Source organism: Panulirus ornatus, chromosome 56, assembly GCF_036320965.1.
Source record: "Panulirus ornatus isolate Po-2019 chromosome 56, ASM3632096v1, whole genome shotgun sequence".
In the NCBI taxonomy this organism is placed as follows: domain Eukaryota; kingdom Metazoa; phylum Arthropoda; class Malacostraca; order Decapoda; family Palinuridae; genus Panulirus; species Panulirus ornatus.
Genome location: NC_092279.1, coordinates 2713471 through 2735341, shown reverse-complemented (window position 1 = coordinate 2735341; position 21871 = coordinate 2713471).

The following is a 21871-nucleotide window of genomic DNA, read 5'->3' as shown; positions in this document are numbered from 1 at the left end:
TTGTTCCACTTGCCTTTATACAAGGGTATATGCATTCTGTTATTAGGTAGAAACAGTACGCAGGAACATTACGAAACACTGTACTAGAGTAACCCTCTGCCAGCAGCCTTTTAAGGGTGAGGCACTCAAGGATAAAAAGTGGCATTGGAGTTCATCTATTTTGCTGTGGCCATCTCCCTAGAGGGAGTTCCCAGAGGGAACAGGCATCAGAGATAAAAACAGAAAGGTTATTTTATTTATTTTATTATACTTTGTCGCTGTCTCCCGCGTTTGCGAGGTAGCGCAAGGAAACAGACGAAAGAAATGGCCCAACCCCCCCCCATACACATGTATATACATACGTCCACACACGCAAATATACATACCTACACAGCTTTCCATGGTTTACCCCAGACGCTTCACATGCCTTGATTCAATCCACTGACAGAAAGGTAAAAAGGTAAAAAGAATAAAAGAAGGTTAGTTATCTTTGCCACATAACATTAAATATATTAATAATCATTTCTTTGAACAAGTGTTCATAATGAAACATACCTGATGATCCAATGACTCAAAGAAATCATGAGCCTGAGTGCCATGCTGTGTTTCGGCATGAAGTTTGTGAGCTGTGGCTGACTTAGGGGTTTTCACTATATTTACTGGAGCTTTAACAGACATAAAATCAGGATCCTCTATTTCCCCTTCAACAGTCTCTTTCGAGCTTTCTTTGATCCCCTTCTGAACACCTTGTTCACTTGGTTGCTCAAAATGATCATTTTCAAAGAAGTCATCATCTTTCTGATTATGGAATACTTGCACATCTGACATTGTACCATTCTGAAAAACATAAACAAAAACTGGAGACAGTTTTGAAAACAGATTCCCTTTCCTCATATGCCTATTCCAACAACAATCAACAGAGAATAAAATCTAGATCAGTCATACTTCACATGAACATGTTAGTTCCTGAGACTAATCAGTACATATCCCTCAACCAAGAATATGACAGTTAAAAAAAAAAAAAAAAGACGGGGAGGATGGCCCCAGAAGCTCCAGGGTTTTGAGCAATTTTAGGATATAAAATGGGACTCGCCTGCATGAATTATGACCAAACGAATAAGAAAAAATATGGATTTACTGAATCTTTTGTGTTGACTTAGATCTTGGTTAGGTGTCTGGGGTTTGGAGAGCCTTTGTTTTCTTAATTACATATATTTTTTTTTTCATTTTGATTGCCATTTCCCATGTTAGCAAGGTAGCACCAGGAACAGATGAAGAAAGGCTGCATCTGCTCAAATCCATTCCCTTGAATTACAATTTCCATAGGGATATATATTCGTTATGCTAACCATAATAAATCCACTACAATTTTTGTCAATGTTGATGTCTGAACCACCATGCCCCTAGAGTAAAATAAACATATATCTTCACATAGGAGGTAGTATTGCTATTGCTTGTGTTTGTATGTTTCAGCTCTTTAATGAGTTTGGAAAGAAAAAAAAAAACATACATCTAATACAAAAATATGTAGCCCATGAATGAAAAAAAAATATCACCAACACCATCACCATCCATTACTATCGACCAAGCACCATTATCAGTAATACCATTAGCATTTCAACCAGAACCAGCAACATCACCACCACCATTAGCACAACCATCAACACCACCATTACCCAACAGTACCACCACCAACAACCATTACCAACAATCACCATAACTACCACTAACAACCACTGGAAATCATAAGTAGTACCACTACCCATCAGTTCCTTCATCAACCATCACCAAAAATATTTTGTGTTAAATTTCTTTAAGAAAAGGCTCCCTTTACTAGACAGGATGGGCCAACAAAACTAGTCTTTCATGCCAGTCAAGAGGTTTCAAGCTTCTTAGCTGAACAAAAACAGGTTTGCTACAATAATTTCTAGTGATCCCATTACTGGATCAACTGGAAATAAAGGATTATGCTCTCTGGATGGTTTCCAGGAAGCAATCAAAACATACATTTTGAAGAAATTGCTTCGTTCTTTGCCAGAAACAAGGGTTCAGAAATATCATAACCTACAACATGTCAGCATAAAAAAAGGAGAAGGTTCGTATAACTTAACACTTTATGTATCTCACCTCACCAAATCTCCCAACACCAAGGCCTGTTCTTAAGTGTCGATGTTGAGGCATTAAATTGCTAGAAAACTCCTCCAACTGTAAGAAGTCCAAGACCTCTCAAAACTCCCACTTGGGATACAAGCAGGCAGATCTCCTCATGGAGGATGACCACATAAAATGATCTCCCAGAGATCCAGAGAGGTTAATCCTATAGCCAAGGAACAGTGGTTCTACAGGGGTATCCTTGCAGGAGACTCTATCATTACTAGTTGCTTTAAATCATGAAAAAGAACAGAAAATAATTTGAAAGGAAGACCTGAACTTTCAGAAGAATCTGAATCTTCAAGAAACAACTGTAAAAAAAACATCCAAAATGATAAATACAGACCCAACCTCAGCTGGAGGCAAAACTACTAAAATGGTGGTTCATAGGGGGTAAGAGGCATTTACTTCACCAGAAGGCAGAGGGTTTGAGGTTTCCAAACCCAGGGATTTTTTCTATTCTCCCTCAATACCCAAAGAACCCAACCCTAGAGAGAAATATTATCTTCTTAGAATAACTCATTCAATGTAGAAACAATATACTGACAAATATACAGAGAAGTAACATTATCTTTGAATAACTCATACATGACACACAACTATATAATTACATATATAAACATTACCTCCAGTTCTTCCACAAGTGGTGCGCCTTCATTTTTCTTTATTAGGGAAAAGTCCACTTCATCATTCTCCAAGTCAGTCTCATCATCTGAGCTAATGACAAGTTTGCCCTTCCTTCTTCCTGACATCTGTACTATGTCATCATCCTCTTCATCTTTTACAGTAACATTCTCCTCAGATTTTCCTAAAGGACATAAAATTTTACTATTCAATGTATATAAAAAGGGAAAAATTATAGTGGTCACATGTGATTATATGAGATGAACAGCTTCCATTTATGAATGTTCGAGAATTAGATCAAACCTTCATGTGAGTGTCTGCGCGGACAGCATTTACAAATCTACGGAAAGGCTTATGATGAAATGCCATTCAAACATACACTCAAATAATCCTGCCACACTCCCCTGATGTGCCTTATTAACTTAAGATCAATCTGTCTCACCTCCATGCTGAGCCTCTTTCCATTCACTTTTGTTTATATCTACTCTCATCTCTCTCCTTTTGCCCACTCTCCCATATGCCCATCCCCTGCTGCTAAAGGAAGACTGGTCCCTACCTCCAATACACTCACATTTGCTTCCCATATGACCTGGACCATGAAAAAATCAAACAAAAATGGTGACATTACACATCACTGACACAGCACCACCTCCAGAGAAAAACTTACCATTCTCCCTTCCTACTTAAACCCATACCTTCCCCTCCTAATAAAAATTCTCACTGGATTTAGTAACTTTCCACCTACACTATGTATTAGTAACACCTTCCACAAAGCATCTCTGTCAATCCTATCATATGCTTTCCCCAAACAGATAAATGAAACTCCCTTTCTCCATGTATTTCTCACACATATTCATCAAAGCAAGTAGCTTTAAAACTATTAATAAGAGTTTAATCCTTCCACATAACTGAATTCCTTAATTCAATAACATCAAATCTTTTGAACTACAGCTTTCTTATAAGTTAAAAACATACAAATAATCTATAATTCACACACAAAAGTGACGAAAATAAACTGCAGGTCTTAACAAGCTGTGCCCATTTTCTTTTCCATTTTTCAAATTCTATAAACAGTATCAATTCGAAAATCCAAGAAAAATAAAAATAACTGAATTACCTTTAAAAAGGGAAGAATCCAAATCAAAGTCACCAAAATCATCAAAATCATCAATGAGGCTGAAGTTAGTGGAAGCTGTTGGTTCTGTCACCAAGTTTAGTTTCTGAGGAGATCTGAAGGGAATCATCAATGAACAATAAAATAAGTGATTTTCAACACTAGTCCTTTATGTGCTATAAGAAATACTTCTTTCATCAAAATCCCCACCTCCTCCAAAACAAAAGAAGGTACAGGAACATGGATGAAAAAATGAACGGTTAAAAAGATGTTAAATTACAATCATATAGATAGGATGAATCTGTAGCTATAAAATTCAATGTGATAAATTCAGGAAGACTAATATTCCTCTACTTATCATGATATGAAAGACGATCTTGATGTATTCTTCACAAAAACCAGAAATAGCAACTGAGGATGTGGATCCAAGTTTAACATTATCAATGATGGATGTGACATGGGAGAAAGGGAAGGAGTGACAGGTAGTATGAGGTCTATGGAGAAAATAATGATGGTGAAAGGATATGCAGAACATGTATACATATTTAGAAATATCACAATACACATACTTCAAATCTGCAACAAAGGGAGAGTGGCTGGCACACAGGGAAATATATGTTTTGTCTCTTTCTCTTAAAATCAGTTTTGTCCTGTATTCTTATCTTAAACATAGGCATAACATTGGATTTGAATAACATGAACATATATATAAATACTATCCTACTCATACTTAAAAAAAAAAAGGTGAGCGAGAGGAATGGCTGGCAATGTAGGGAGATATCAGTAGCTTTTTCTTTGAAAATAGAGTGGTTATCTATCCTCGTCAGTTCCCAAAGTCATCCCTCACTCTACCAAAAGAAAAAACTGTGGTTCTAAATAATTTCTTAAACATGCAGAAACGTCAAGACAAAGTAGGTGGAAATGGCCTCCCATGCTAGCCTCCCTCCACCTTACAACAAAATTAAGTCACTTTTCATGTTATCCTTCCCTACTTTTCCAACAAAATAACATAAATCATAAATGATCCTCCTAATCACTTAAGTTCTCCAAAAACCTATGTATGTTCTGTGAAGTTATTGTATATGTATGACCAGAAGGTTGACAACCATGCAACTATAACAGCGACCACAGAGGTACTAAGGTACGCAAAATTGTTTCAAGCACCTTCCTGGCATTGGATAAGACCTCTAAAGGCTTCATTGGATGAGACCTCTATAGGCTTTAAGTGGTACAAGAAGTCAGCTGGTAAAAGGATTGTCAAGTGACAATAACTACAGTCCTCTCAAGACTGTTACAGCATTGGCGGCAGATTCAAGTGAGAAAATGCAGATTGAGTCAAGTTTGGGAGGATGTGTGGAAGGAGAAAGGAAAGAGTAAATGTGAGTAACTTCAAGGTTATTAGGTTTAGCAGTGTAAAGTGATATTAGTTAAGGTGTGAGCTTCAAGTAAACTTGGAGGAAATGAAGAGATTCAGATACCTGGGAGTGGACATGACAGTGAATGGAACCATGGACGATGAGGGGAGTCATGTGGTGAATAAGGGGGAAAAGGTTCTGAGACCAAAGGAATGTGTGGAAAGAGGTTATTATCTGTTAAGTGCAAAGATGTTTGCAAGTATAGTAGGCCCACTATTCTATATGGATGCAGGGCATGGGCTACAAATGAAAATGCATCAAAGAGGGTGAATGGGTTGGAAATGTATAGCGACAAAAAGTGGTGTGATAAAATAACAAAAGGGTAAGAGAAAGAGGTGTGATAATGAGGAGAGTTTGGCTGAGATAGTTGAAGAGAGAGTGCTGAAATGGTTTGGACATATGGACAGGATGAGTGAGGAGAGGTTGACAAAGAGGACATATGTCAAAAGTGGTGGGGAGAAGAAGAGGGAGACCGAATTGGAGATGTAAGAATGGAATGAATAAGATTCTATGAGCTCGAAGCCTGAAAATGCTGGAGGGTGAAAGGCATACATGATATACAAGACAATAGACTGAACTTGAGCATATGCAGCAGCCAGGGAAAACTACGAAAAGGTCTGTGATGCCTGATTGTGGATAGGAGGCAATGGTTTCGGTGCATTACAAATGACACCTAAGAAATGGGTGTGTGCGAATAAGGCTTTTTCTTCATCTGTTCCTAATGCTACTTCACCAACACAGGAAATGGCAAACATGCAAAAAAGAAATAGTTATTTATTTATTTTGCTTTATCGGTCTCCTGCGTTTGCGAGGTAACACAAGGAAACAGACGAAAGAATGTCCCAACCCACCCACATACACATGTATATACATACACGTCCACACACGCAAATATACATACCTATACATCTCAATGTACACATATATATACACACACAGACATATACATATATACACATGTACATAATTCATACTGTCTGCCTTTATATATTCCCCTCGCCACCTCGCCACACATGGAATAACATACCCATCCCCCCTCGTGTGTGCAAGGTAGCGCTAGGAAAAGACAACAAAGGCCCCATTCGTTCACACTCAGTCTCTAGCTGTCATGTAATAATGCACCGAAACCACAGCTCCCTTTCCACATCCAGGCCCCACAGAACTTTCCATGGTTTGCCCCAGACGCTTCACATGTCCTGGTTCAATCCATTGACAGCATGTCGACCCCGGTATACCACATCGTTCCAATTCACTCTATTCCCTGGGGATAGGGGAGAAAGAATATTTCCCACGCATTCCTCACGTGTCATAGAAGGCGACTAAAGGGGATGGGAGCGGGGGGCTAGAAACTCTCCCCTCCTTGTATTTTGACTTTCTAAAAGGGGAAACAGAAGAAGGAGTCACGCGGGGAGTGCTCATCCTCCTCGAAGGCTCAGATTGGGGTGTCTAAATGTGTGTGGATGTAACCAAGATAAGAAAAAAGGAGTGACAGGTAGTATGTTTGAGGAAAGGAACCTGGATGTTTTGGCTCTGAGTGAAACGAAGCTCAAGGGTAAATGGGAAGAATGGTATGGGAATGTCTTGGGAGTAAAGTCAGGGGTTAGTGAAGGACAAGAGCAAGGGAAGGAGTAGCACTACTCCTGATACAGGAGTTGTGGGATATGTGATAGAGTGTAAGAAAGTAAATTCTAAATTGATATGGGTAAAACTGAAAGTGGATGGAGAGAGATGGGTGATTATTGGTGCATATGCACCTGGGCATGAGAAGAAAGATCATGAGAGGCAAGTGTTTTGGGAGCAGCTGAATGTGTTAGTGGTTTTGATGCACAAGACCAGGTTATAGTGATGGGTGATTTGAATGCAAAGGTGAGTAATGTGGCAGTTGAGGGAATAATTGGTGTACATGGGGTGTTCAGTGTTGTAAATGGAAATGGTGAAGAGCTTGTAGATTTATGTGCTGAAAAAGGACTGGTGATTGGGAATACCTGGTTTAAAAAGCGAGACATACATAAGTATACGTATGTAAGTAGGAGAGATGGCCAGAGAGCGTTATTGGATTACGTGTTAATTGTTAGATGCGCGAAAGAGAGACTTTTGGATGTTAATATGCTGAGAGGTGCAACTGGAGGGATGTCTGATCATTATCTTGTGGAGGCGATGGTGAAGATTTGTAGGGGTTTTCAGAAAAGAAGAGAGAATGTTGGGGTGAAGAGAGTGGTGAGAGTAAGTGAGCTTGGGAAGGAGACTTGTGTGAGGAAGTACCAGGAGAGACTAGTACAGAATGGAAAAAGGTGAGAACAAAGGAGGTAAGGGGAGTGGGGGAGGAATGGGATGTATTTAGGGAAGCAGTGATGGCTTGCGCAAAAGATGCTTGTGGCATGAGAAGTGTGGGAGGTGGGTTGATTAGAAAGGGTAGTGAGTGGTGGGATGAAGAAGTAAGATTATTAGTGAAAGAGAAGAGAGAGGCATTTGGACGATTTTTGCAGGGAAAAAATGCAAATGAGTGGGAGATGTATAAAAGAAAGAGGCAGGAGGTCAAGAGAAAAAAGAAATACAAGGACAATATTCATAGTCATAAATTCCAAAATTTTGACATTCATTGATATAAAACTCCAACCTTATACAGTACATCAACCTTAGAAACTACTAACACTCTTGCAACTGGCTTGGAAATCTGCAAAGCTGGTTTTGCTGCTGAGATCTTATCTCTTGACTCCACTTGAGAAGTATTAAAATAATCAAGCATTCTCCTTTGGCGGAATAATCTACTTCTTCCCCCACGTCGACCAAGCCTGGGCATTTCTGCTACTTAACCTGAAAGATACAAGAACAGTACTATAAACATCTGATATTAATTCATCTATCAGGTATACAATGTATTTTTCTATTCTAACAAATGTATTTATGCAAGTTTCTACTACCAGTGTTAGTAAAATGCCAATATTTGCAAAAGTTGTGGTAAAAAAAAAAAAAAATTTAAATGTGGAGTGAGAAAATGGGCATATGTAGGCCTGTCTGTCATAAGAGATTTCCTAGGGTTCATCCATGTATGCCAGCTAATCAGCAACAACTTGAGTTGTAAGACCTGCATGGTATCTTGCAACTCATGAGCTGCCTCAACTCCACATGGTTACTGCCATGTTCTAAATTCTTCTTTAATGCTGCTAATGAATTTCTTGTGATTCTGCACTACCTTCAACAGGAGTCTGAAGCATTTAGTCAAACCTTCAGGGGCTTACACATCCTCTAGTAATTCACTTTTAATTGGGCATGCAAGCCCTCTATCTCTCCTAAAAATGCCAAGTGTAGCTCTCTGGGAAAGGTCAGTGGTTGTCCTTGTGGGGACCCTTTACTAACCTTCCCTGGGACAGGTACTGCTTTGCTAGCCAGGATGCCTCATGCTGCACTGAACCTACGGTGGACGTTGGCTAGGATGAAGTCCTACATCCCATCTTATGCAAAATCTGTATCCCCTTTCATGCTCTGATCACTCCTACTTTGATGCTAGATGTGTTAGGAACCAAGCCTATCACACCAGAAAACTTATCCCTTCCCATGAATCCTACTACACTTTCAAATATGCACAGAATCATTGGGATGATGTTCTTCATAAAAGTTACACACACGTATTCACGCAAACTGATGATTTGACTTAGTCTACTCATAAATTTTCTAATCCTGAACCAAAAACATCAAAAAACTTGTAATTCAACTACTGCAGTGATAACTCTTTCTGTTCCTTAAAAAGAAGTATCTCCAATAACTTTTGTAATTCAACCTTTCCCCCTTTCTTTCACCCCGATCGACCTATAGTTAACTTTCTAACTGAAAAATCTGCTCTTCTCAACATACTAGTTTCTTCTAATCAAATATTGTATGATTCTTCATCTTGTCCTTTACCCCCATCTCCTACATTTTCCTTGCACAAGGTCTTCCAAGTACTTTTGCAGCATCAAGTGGACAAAGCATTTGAGTCCAGGTGGCAAACCTTCGTGAGAAGAAAAAGTGTCACCGAGCTTGTTCCAATCTTACATCAACCAATTATTCTCAGTCTAAAACCCACGCTGTTCCTTTCTGAAAGCATGCCTTGGTGCAGCTCATCCCTAACATCTTTTCTAGTGCCTCAATGCTCACACTTATGCAATCTCCAAAGGCTTTGAATCTCTTCTTAACACTGTCTTAAAACATTTAGAATCCCATTCCCTTATTTCTAATCATCTATATGGGTTTTTCTGGACTAATTCATGTGAATCAAGTTGTTGTTGTTATCCCTGATAAATCTAAATAAACTAAAGAGTGTCATCATCAAAATGAAGGCCGAAAACAAATCATGAAAAAAAAAAAATGTAAACTATAAACTATAAATTCTATCAATTAAATGCATCTCCTAAAATAATACGGGTGTATTTCCCTTGCAAACTAAAAATTGCATTATTTTCAGTGTTATCTGAGAAAAGTGCATGTTGTGGTGTCATATGCATTCAACTGCTAAGACTTGTTAGCTGTGTCTGTGGAGTTAGTTTACTTTCACCAAGATGGTGACAATGTCATTGGTATATTTTAACTTAAACCCTAAAAATCAAAATAAATCTCAGTACCTAAGTGAAGACTGTGGAGTTTTTACATAAGAATTACTGGTGCAGTTTCACTTCCTTTTACTCCACATTTTTCATGATCATCATAATTCTTCTTTGGAATCTGTAACTTAAAAAACAAAGTTCCCTAGTCTAAATTACTTCTAGGAAGGATAAGGAGGTCACTGATATCATTTCTGCCAAATCCAGTAATTATCTCTGCGGTGCTCCCAAACTGGAACTTTAACAACTAACACTCGAGTACGAGGGCACTTCTGCACATGCCACGTTGATGTCAGTAAATTTTTACTAAAAATTTCAGCTGCAAGAGGTTAGGTGAGATTTTCAGATATCTTGTTGAAATATCACAAATTAACTTACCTTTTCATTAACCTTTAACATTCACAAATGTAGATCTTCACCACGTGATCAACATTCTCAAAAGACCTTCAAATTGAGAATTCATGGCATAATTTCACGGCTACATTCTGCATACGGGTACGAATTGAGGCAAGTATGGGTGCCCAATGCTTCCACAGGACAATCACTTTCGGCTATCCAGCAGACATGATGGGGAGCAAAGTGGACAACTTGTGTCGATGTTGCCACATTTGCCAATTTCTGCTGATACATACAAGTTTCTGTATAAATGTTACTGATAACGGTACTAATCAAGTTTATAAATAAATTATCTTATGAAGCAATAAAAGCAAAACTTAATTATCAAACTTAATGATTAAATCTATCAGTAACATTCATGCAGAAACTTTGTATGTATTTACATATAAATATAAATACATACAAAGTTTCTGTGCAAATGTTACTGATAAAGTTACTTATCAAGTCTATCATTAAATTATCTTGTGAAGCAATAAAAGCAAAATGACATTCAATCCATCAACATATAAAGTAGAAAAAATAAACATTCAGACAAATAAAAGCAAAACTGTCCAATCATATCTCTTACAGCAGTGCACTAGATCCTCCTTGGGGTATCACAAGTCTAAGTTTAATTTCATGCTGTTTGTATCTTGTTTTATAAATCTAAAAACGTCTTTCAGAGTACATAAACCTCAAATGTCTAATCAGCCTCATATTTTCCCTGATATTTGTAACCCTCACCACTCCTGCCATACTTAATGTTGTAAAATATCATGTGCCATATCTCTTGTATTATCTAATCCAGGGTGCACAACTCTAATCTCTTCGGCCAAATGTGGCCAGGAATCTTAAGTGTGTGGCGTGGAGAAAGATGTACAAAACATAACGTGCAGCTGGCAAGACTGAAAAAGCGATCAAGTTAAATTAAATTAAATTCATTTTGTATCCACGATAATTAGAGACATGCAAAGGAGGATGAGACTTAGGAAAATGGCAAATGATTTGAAAGGATTATACCAGCCTTATGTGTGGCCATAGACAATTCAAGGGTGGGCCATTTTGATAACCGTTTCTTTCCCTACACTCCAAGCTTTGGAACTTTAACCTTTCATATATTTCAGAATAACTATGACCTCCCATCATATAAAAGAAAGGCTGTTCACTACCTCTAAAATCAGTAAATACTTTTCCTTTCTCTTCTTTCTTTCCTTTCACTGCCCTCTTCAATTTTCAATTAGGACCTGACAATGATGTGGACTTTTGTCTATGACTGAAACCTCAAAAATAGAGAGAGAGAGAGAGAGAGAGAGAGAGAGAGAGAGAGAGAGAGAGAGAGAGAGAGAGAGAGAGAGAGAGAGAGGAAAAAGGAGAAGTCCTGCTTTCTGTTGTTTGTCACTTATCATACCTTGGTTTTAAAAAGTTTTATGTTGCCTTTTCGAAAGTCTCGTATCATCCTACTTCATTTCTTGTTTTGTAAATCTAAATGTACATTATAGTTCTGCATTTCTGACTGCTCATTTCATGATATAATCCTTTGAAGTGGTTTTTTGACATATATTGCATGATTACCACATACAGCAGTTGCAGGTGATTACTGATCTCTTGTTTGTACTGGGGCCAAATAGTTCATAAAAGCTGTGGTTCCGTGGTCTTAAGCCTAACCTAGCATGCAGATAAGTCACTTGGCTAGTTTTGATGCACTTGTAAAATGAGCAAAATTTTGCAACATCCATCAAATTCACCCATCTCTTCGTCTCTCTTCTATTTTTCTCATCGCTTACAATGAAACGTGAATATACCTTGACAGCCTCGCATAATCTATAACATGCTAGCCTAGTCTGGGAGAATGTGGGGAAGATCCTCGGTGCTCTCCACATAATTTGACTTTACTTTCAAGGAAAACACCATAAAAAGCTTAATTAGACAATTAAAAACAGTGAAAGCCACAAGGACGACAGTAGAGTTCAAGAAATACACTTGTAACACTCATGAAGATCCAACAGACCAATGAATATTTCTTTGAATTGTGTGATGTTTTTCTTGCTATATTTCTCTGAATGTACTAACAAAGTGCTACCTGGTGAAAGACATCACCACTAAACATCGTAACAATGCCTTCACCAAATGTTCCTTACTTCTCCCTGCATTCTTTTTATTTCATATGGGACAAATAATTTTTCACTTTTCATTTGTCAGCAAGACCCAGAAGTATGGCACCCCAACATCGAAATGGTGATGGCGAAACTTACAAAGAATCATGCCAAAGAAAAAAATTAATGAACTTCTGATATAAACATGAATTTCATTTGCTAAGCACAGGTGTCCTACAGTATTACAGGTGTATTTCACCAACTCTACAGCAATGCCATTAGGTTTTAACACTAGGAGAAGTCCATGTAAAAGTCGGTAATACACTTGAAAAACATCAAAAGAACTTATAAAACATGACGTAGTTGCTAGAATGCTTACAGAAATATTGGAACAATACATTCTTCTCCGAATGAGGATCACATTGTCATCTGTTTGTTTATATCTGGTGCCTGGTGAGTGATGCATTTTTATTAGCAAGACAGGTATATTCAAACCAAAATACTAAACATATAAATCTTGATTGCTAGCAAGTAAGATGCTCGTAGCGTCTGGTGATTTTACGCCAACTTTTCCAAGAATTAGCCCCATGGTTTCCCCGACATACTAATACCCTCTTATTCAACATCATCCAATACAAACGATGTTATAAGATAAATTAATCTTCTGCAGGAGCTTCCATAACATCACATTAGACTACGTAAACCATAACGTACATTTCCCAGAGATAATATTCATCAAGGTAATAAATTACCTCGCCAATAACCTCATCAAACAATATGGTAACACGAGTCAAAACACACAAAAGCCGAAGCCGAATAATATGACCCCCGTTACCCTAATGGTCACTACCTACTTTCCCTCCTCTTCAAAATACCCAACATAAAGGTAAAGGAAATTATGAGATACGAGGTGAAGTATGAGTGAGGGGTTCACTAAAATTCATTCTCATGAGGATAAAAATCTTATTATATATATATATATATATATATATATATATATATATATATATATATATATATATATATATATATATATTGTGGAGTATTTGACATCATAATAGCTTCACACACACACACACACACACACACGAAGACAGACGACAAAAGGCATCAGAAATCTTCCTCTATAAAAAAAATATATATACTTTATGTCCATTCTTGGTCGAGGGGTGAGTGAAAGATGATCATTTCAAGCATCTGAACACTGATGAGTAAGACCTCATCATACAACACATGAGTAAGACGAGAGTAATGGACATGAGTCTGGGGGACTCACTCACTGACCAATCCAAAACAATAACAATGAGTCCCCATAAGAGTGTCACCATTATTTGACGAGTATTCTCACCTTCATCACAGGCTTCCTATGTGGACACCATGACACAGGCTGGAGTGTACAGGTCGTAATGACCTTCCTCAGGTCCAGGTCAGGAATCACCTCGTTCCAGGTCGTCTGGCCACAACACACTGACCACCCGATCAAAATAATGGCGGGAAGATATTTTTTCCCTCTTAAGACGATCAAACACGACATACACATTTATATATATTTTTTATAACAATTATTTATTCCTAAACATTATAATAATGATCTAGATTATGTTTTGGTAGATTATATCTAATATCTGATCAGGTCATTTCATATCTGGTAAGATCTGGCAATAATGTATCAAAATATGGTATGGTTACTTTACTTTTTTAGGTTAGTTCATTTTACTCGATTAAAATTTTCAGAAATTATAAATTTCACCTTGAATATGATTTAGATGTATATCAGATTACAGTTAACTAAATATGACAGGGCAGGTCAGAGAACACCGGACAATCAAACCTGTTTATATTGGTCATCATATCAAAACAAATGAGGTTAAAAAAGTGGTATATTTCAGGATTTATTCTAAGCAAAAATAGCAAATATAAACTGAACTAACTGGAAGCAGCAGCATTATTCTCACTATCAAGATATGCTAACACGTTCAGCATTAGCTATTGTTCTAGGCTCATTCCCGTCCCTCGCGTGATATCTTCTTTGCCATGGTTTTTTTTTTCGACAAGTCTTTGCTTTCTGCCATACAGCAATATTGAATATACATTTTCTAGAGCCATTCCAATCAGTAACAAAAAAAAATAATATAACACGTTCCATCTTAATTTCACTTAAAGTTATTCGACTGATTCAAATTACAGTAGTTAGATGGATGCCATTTTCATATTCATTTTTATCTTCTCCCCAAGAGAAGAGGAATTAAATCATGATAAGATTATTTCGTCTTAAAGGAGATGGCGTTAAGGCAGCATCAATGTGTGGAGGGTGTGTCATTTTCCTCCATTGTGATGGCTTCATCAGCAGAGAATGAGTCATTTTCATTCAATTGTTCTACCTCATATCATACTTAATGTCACGTTTTATAGCTTCCTGCAGGCGGACTGGTCTATCCCCTCAGCAGAAACTAAATAAAAATCCTTTCTTAAATTCACGTCATGAACCTGTAGTTACAAATACAATTACCACTTTCTTTTATGTTATCTGAGACGGCACGGTCAGCTGAGGCCCTAAACAAGGCCATCCCATTAACATTCTACACCCTAGCCTGAGCCAGGTACCCATTTTATCAACCAACCCCTAGGGGTGGATGAACAGCTGGGTTGACTGTGGACCAACTGCCCGCAAGTAGGGTTCGAACGTATGCGCTCGACCCAGGGCGGCCCATGAATAAGTTACGGTCAGGGACGCAAACCGCTACACCAAGGGAGTCCATTTATTCACAATTTAAGATACATTCGGAAAACACCAGACAATACAACTAATTCAAGTTTTGTTATGTATTTCTCTACATCTTATTTGAAATGATGAAGGCAAAGGCGGAATACAATATAAAATACACTTAGTGCAATAATGTCATGCGAAGTATAGGAAAATGGAGTTCAGACCTTAGACAGAGATATCCTGGTTCTGCCATTGGAGAGGTGACACTTATAGTCCTGCCTGGACTCAGGATCCTACTTCAAGAGAGAAGCATTGCTAATATCCCATCGTCTTGTGCAAGCGCTCCAAAAGAAAGGAGGCCTCAGTAGGATCCCTGTACTGCGGGATCTCAGTGGGATCCCTATACTGCAGGATATCAGTAGGATCCCTCTACTGCAGGACCTCATTAAGATCTCTGTACTGCAGTATCTCAGTAGGATCCCTGTGCTGCAGGATCTCAGTAGGATCCCTGTACTGCAGTACCTCAGTAGGATCCCTGTGCTGCAGGACCTCATTAGGATCCCTGTACAGCAGGACTTCGATAGGATCCCGTACTGCAGGGCCTCAGTAGGATCCCTGTACTGCAGTATCTCAGTGGGATCCCTCTACTGCAGGGCCTCAGTAAAATCCCTGTACTGCAGGACCTCAGTAGGATCCCTGCACTAAAGGATCTCAGTGGGATTTCTGTATTGCAGGACCTTTGTAGCATAGCATGTCTCACAAAAGAACCCTCAAGTCCTCCTCTGGTGACCCGAGAAAAACATGTTAGAGCAAAAAAAGTCTTTTAAAACCTTACTTTTTAACTTCAAATTTTACATGGCAACCATACATACCTGTTCCTGTCAACACATTATGATTATTTGGTGTCTGAAAAACTATTGCTTGGGATCTTTTTTCATATCACTACTTAGGTAAAGATTTTCATTGATTAATCAAGTTTTATTCTGATTGATGTTTTGATACAGTATCATCAATCACTAAGGAAACCTGTATCTCCATAACACTCCACTCAGTTGAGTACGGCAATTCAAAGATGAAAGCAAAAGTAATCATCAGTTTAGATTTGTACAATTGCATGAATCATTCGGAAAACATATCTAAATATCTGTATGAATAACTGTTTTTACGTGCATATGTACATAAACACAATGTAGAACAATATTTCCTGCCTTAACTCCTGTAAATTTATCAATAACTTGGTCAAAGCTAAACTTCAAGTTTATCTTCCTGCAACAGATGACAACTAGAGAATAGATGCGAGCAAAAGAAGCCCTTTCTTCATCCAATCCTGGTGCTACCTCGCTAACACAGGAAACAGTGAACAAGTGTGAAAGAAAGAAGGAAAAAGACTGCACTAAAGAAGGCTAGATCACCTGGTTCATCGTGTCTCTTTGATATCCCCAGGTATGTATCAGCCTTAAATTTTCTGAATGAATGTTTATAGCTTGCGACTGATATGGAAATTGTAAAGCTATGTACCGCAACATGCAGATCTGGGGACATCACCATGTAACATAATCATCTTAATATTTGTATATTTAATGCCCCTGCACATGGTACCACCGCCCAGGGGTAAATGCCCATCCCTTTATCAACTCCTACTGTGTCATTATCATTGAGAGCAGCTAAATGGTATATGCTGTAATCCATGTACTGTATTGTGTTGAAGAAATAAGAATGAGGATTTTCACATTATAGTATATAAGTATATATATGATAAAAGGTCCAAACTCCAGGCATCAAGTCCCATCCCCCTAATTCACTGAGTCATTTTCTTCCAAAAAACTACACTACTAATAGAGAAAAATCTTAATATCCAATGCATGTTTTGATGCATAGTAAACTGAAATTCTAACATGGCTATAATATTACTGAGTCTCCAGAGCCAGCACCAGTTCCTGATTTTGCATGGCTCCATAACTAGCAGAGATGAGTTCATGCAAGATTTCAAAACACACACTTAGGTTTATTCTAGCCTTCTTGTATTGGATTTCCAGAGTATGTTCTGTGCTAGGTCATATATCAAGTTCTTAGATCATTAATGCTGGAAAATTTAAAGTTAAGAATAAAGTCATATGAGTTATGTGTTGTCCAATATCACGTGTGAGGTACTGTGTGCTTGCAGATTGAACGCCAGTGACATACTTATGTACGATGCAGAGAGAGAAAAGAATGCAACCTGCAACAGGGAGGGGAAACTGACAACACTAGACTGGTTCACTTCAACAGTGTGTACTTACCTACAATATTTTGCCAAAAGGTAGGGCTAATGTGTAGTACTCATTGCATGTCTTGCTTGATGAATAATACTGATTTTCTCTGCTGCCACACTTATATATCCCTAGTTTGTAAGGGGGTAACTTCAATGATATCTCGTTTACTTTTACATATATCTCTGGTTGTTCCATGTATAAGAAAGAGAAAAGTCAATCAGGTATTTCCTTCTTGATAAAAGTAAGCAGTTTTTTCTCATACTATCCAAATATCATTGTACAATACTCACATATGTATTTCTTGTGGAAAAGTTATGCATTTCAAAGTTAGTTCCTGCAATTTGAATTCTGTGAAAAAGAAACAACAAACCTTCTTTCAAACATGTATTTCTAGTGACAAAACTCAGTGAAAATAAGGTAAAAAAATCTCCAATAAGACATGAATTCTTATTGGCTATATACAATGCTCATGACCTCCTACATGAGTGAAGATGTCAGCAGTTGCTATTTGTTTTTATTCTACACATTATAACAACTGGCTATTTTCATATTTACAAACAGTGAAAAAGTCATGAAAATTCAGTACCTTGCTAGAAACAACACTGAAATTGAATGAGAGGATCAACCTCAACATGTATCTACAGAACCTTACGACTATTGTCTTACTTTAAGTGATAAAAAATCTTAAGCTTTATTCTAGATATAATTATATGTATATATATACATATATATGTGTACAGATATCTTAATAATTATATGATGAAGAATACCTTCAATGTCTTAGAAATGTTTTACCTCTGAAGCATTTTGTGCCATTAAAATTGATTTTATCACGTAATTATGAGGGGTTTTCTCTACTTCAATATCACACCTGTGTACAAATTACACTTTTCAAAAGCCAATTAAAAAATAATGATTAAGGAATATACTTAAATTAGTGCTGAACCATAAGTATATAACAATGAAATCATTAGAATTATGACAAGATTCAAAATACTGAGGTAATATTACAAATCAATAGTAATAAAAATAAATCACATTCACTTTTTACATAAAAATTTAGTACACAGGAAATCATGCCAATCACCCCATGAATTCAAGAAAATGTTTCTGAATCATTTCCATATTATTCAAGGAATTCAGTAAAGTACATTCAAATAACTTAAAATAAAATTCTGTGGCATTCCAGCACCCTAAATGACTGTTTACTAGCACAATCCATGTTACAATAGTTGTGACTAACTACAAAATATTACTCAGAAGTGAACATATTACTCAGGCATAATATAGACAAAGTCCTTAATTTCCTTATGAGATCACAATCTGCAAAAAAGTCATTAGGATGAATTATGTATCATCAAAACTGATGCAGTCATCCAAATATTAATATTGGGGGCATACACAACATCATTAAAGTCATGTGGACACAAGAAAATGAGGTGGGAAGGACTAACAGAATGAATGAGTGACAACTGGCTGGATAAGAAAATTCATGAAACCATAAATGAAAGTTAGATGGGAGAGAGTAACTAATCAAGGCAAAAATGGATTTGGTGTATCCATTTTAATGTTGAAGACTATAATGTCAGTACTTGTATATTTTACCAAAGGGTTTACAAAATAACAAAACTGTAGACAATGGAGGTAATGTAAAGCATCAAGATTAAGAGATACATCATCCCAAATGATGAAACAATTTTACGTTCACTGAAAAAGCATGTGAAACGTACAAATGTGGATGACCAAGTAAGAGCATAATGTGAATACACGAGGCAAAAAGTGGATGCTCTGATTCACTTGTGTTATTCAGCAAGAGAAAATAATTTTTAGGTTTCAGTTGTTACCAGCTTTAATTCAATTAAGTCAGTTTGTTTGGTTATCAGTATGCTTGATTTCTGAGTCTGAAAATTTTCTTCTACCAAACTTTCTACACTGGTTCCATCCTATGTATGATGATTCATGTGGAAATGTAGTTACACTGATAGACAAACTAATATAAAATGTTGTAAATTTCTAAAACAAAATGTGTGGAATATACAACTTTTTGCCTTTTTTCAAGAAACACTTGACATTCAAACAACTAGAAGAAAAAACTGTATTAATGTAATAAACACATGAAAGAAAAATGTATGCACATATACTCCCAATCTATACATATTCTTTTTGGTAACAAAGCCCTGACATATTTACACATCAACTTACTGTTTTCCAAAGTCTCTTTACAGAATCAACACTTTATATGGTTCTGTACTTTCCTGATTGTTGCAACTTGACCCTACAACAATTGATGACTACTTTTGTTTCAGTGGAGCGTAAGACAACCAAGATGGTTTTGTTAGACTGTTATAATAACCTCTTTTCTTCACTGCTGTAAGAAAGATGTACTAATACATACCCTACATATGAGGACTTATTGCAGTGTCTTACATAATATACAGCATAATGCATATTAGGCTAATCTTTAGCGATGCAAAGTTCAATGCTGTCTCTCATTTCACAATATGCTCTATGATTAATCAAGAACTCTTAAGTTAATAATATTGTATAAACATATTACTTCCCTGTACAATGGTACAGGAACATTTAGTACAGTCTAAACTCTCAATAAGTACAATACCAACACACATTTCAGTATCAACACACACCATCTGCACACCATGATTGCTAGGTACATTCTTTTATATTGTACAACTTGATTCAAGCTAGGTACATTATTTTATACTGTACTAGACAACTTTATTCAAGTTAGGTACATTCTTTTATACTGTACTAGACAACTTTATTCAAGTTAGGTACATTCTATTAAAATGTACGAGACAACTTTATTAAATCAAACAAATGGTATGATCGTTAATGTGTGATGATAGGCATGAATGAGGAGAGAGCACAGGTGTAAAGAAGGGATGAAATGGTGGTGTGTGTGTGTGTGTGTGTGTGTGTACATGTGTGAGTGAAAGGAAGAAAGCAGTTTTGTGTGGAAGGGAAGCGCACGAAAGTCAAAGCTAGGCATGCCTCTGATCGGGCCAAAGTCAACAAGCCACAGTGTAAGATGGCCTGTGACTAATGTTCCTGTATCTTGGGTTACTACCCTCGCAGTATTGCCTCACAACCACATGACTATCCAGGGACAATGAATTCAGACAGACTATTGGGAAGAGATAGAAGATAAAAGAAAGTGGAAGAAAAAAGAGAACTGATGAATAATTCTAACTGAATGTAGTGCCTGAATGAAGAATTCAGAGGGCACACAAGGCAAAGTAAGTTTTCACATCATGGTTGGAAGACTTGGGTCTTTAAAGATGCAAAGTATAAAGTCTGACATGTTATGTGATCCAACCAATCTGACTTGTATTGTACAGTAACTATGTATGCAATCTTCTCTCTTTCCCCATTAACCTGAATTAACAAAGTTTCATTACTAATTTTTTTGTAAATTCCAAATACAAAAATGAAATGTTCACGAATGCATTATGACCAGTGTAGTATTATATCAGAACATTTTTCACTGAAAAAAAAAAAGCATATAATATCCAGTAGGTGAACTTTTCAAATTCTAAAAAAGGAGTCCTCCCTATACTATGTACTTCAAATTTTGAATTTTGATCCAACTGTAAGCTAATGTAAGTGTTTTGAGAACGTTTAAGGTAGGCTAGGCTAAGCTATGATGTTTGGTAGGTTAGTTGTACTGTATCAAATGTATTTTTGACATGGTATTTCTAACTTATGATGGGTTTATCAGAATGTACACCAATTGTAAGCTGAGGAGCATCTGTATATTTCTAGTATACTGAGGTATGTACATAATGTATAATTCAACCAGTTTGCAACACACACACCATCAAATTCAGTGCACATTAAATGTAACTGAATATTACATGATGAACTCCCAGGACAAAATACATAAAAAATGGAAATTTTTAAGTTTTGTATTTTGAGACCAATTCCTAGACACAAGCCACCAAGACAAAACATAATTGACAGTCCTGTCAGTTGAATCATGCAACAGAATATAAAACAATCCTGGTTATGCAAGGTATTTGCCATCCCACAAACACATGTTTTCCCTAGAAACGTCATTTTCAAAATAACATCAATGTTCCCTCTGTGTCCCAAAGCTTGTGACCATAAATGGGTTGTAATAAGACAAGGGCCTTACCAGGCAGACACTTGGTAAATCTGACACACTTGTGATCTTTCGGCAGGATGACATCTAGATAAATTGTATATCAAAAGGTCTGTGACCTACTAGCTGGCTGACAACCAGAAAAATACCAGCTAGGTACCAAGAGGTTTGCAACCTACATGCTGGCTGACATCCAGTATATATTCCTGCTAGGTATCAAGAGGCTTTAAGACCTACTAGCCAGCTGACAGCCAGATAAAAAAAAAAATCTGGGTATCAATAGGCTTGTAACCTCCTAACCAGTTGAAAGCCAGATTAATACCTGTGATGGGTAACACGAAGCTTGTAACCTAATAGCTAGAAGACATCCAATAAATACTAAAGTTGGATATCAAGATGCCTGTGCCCTTCTAGCCAGCTGACAGCCAGATAAATACTCCTGCTGGGTACCAACAAGCTTG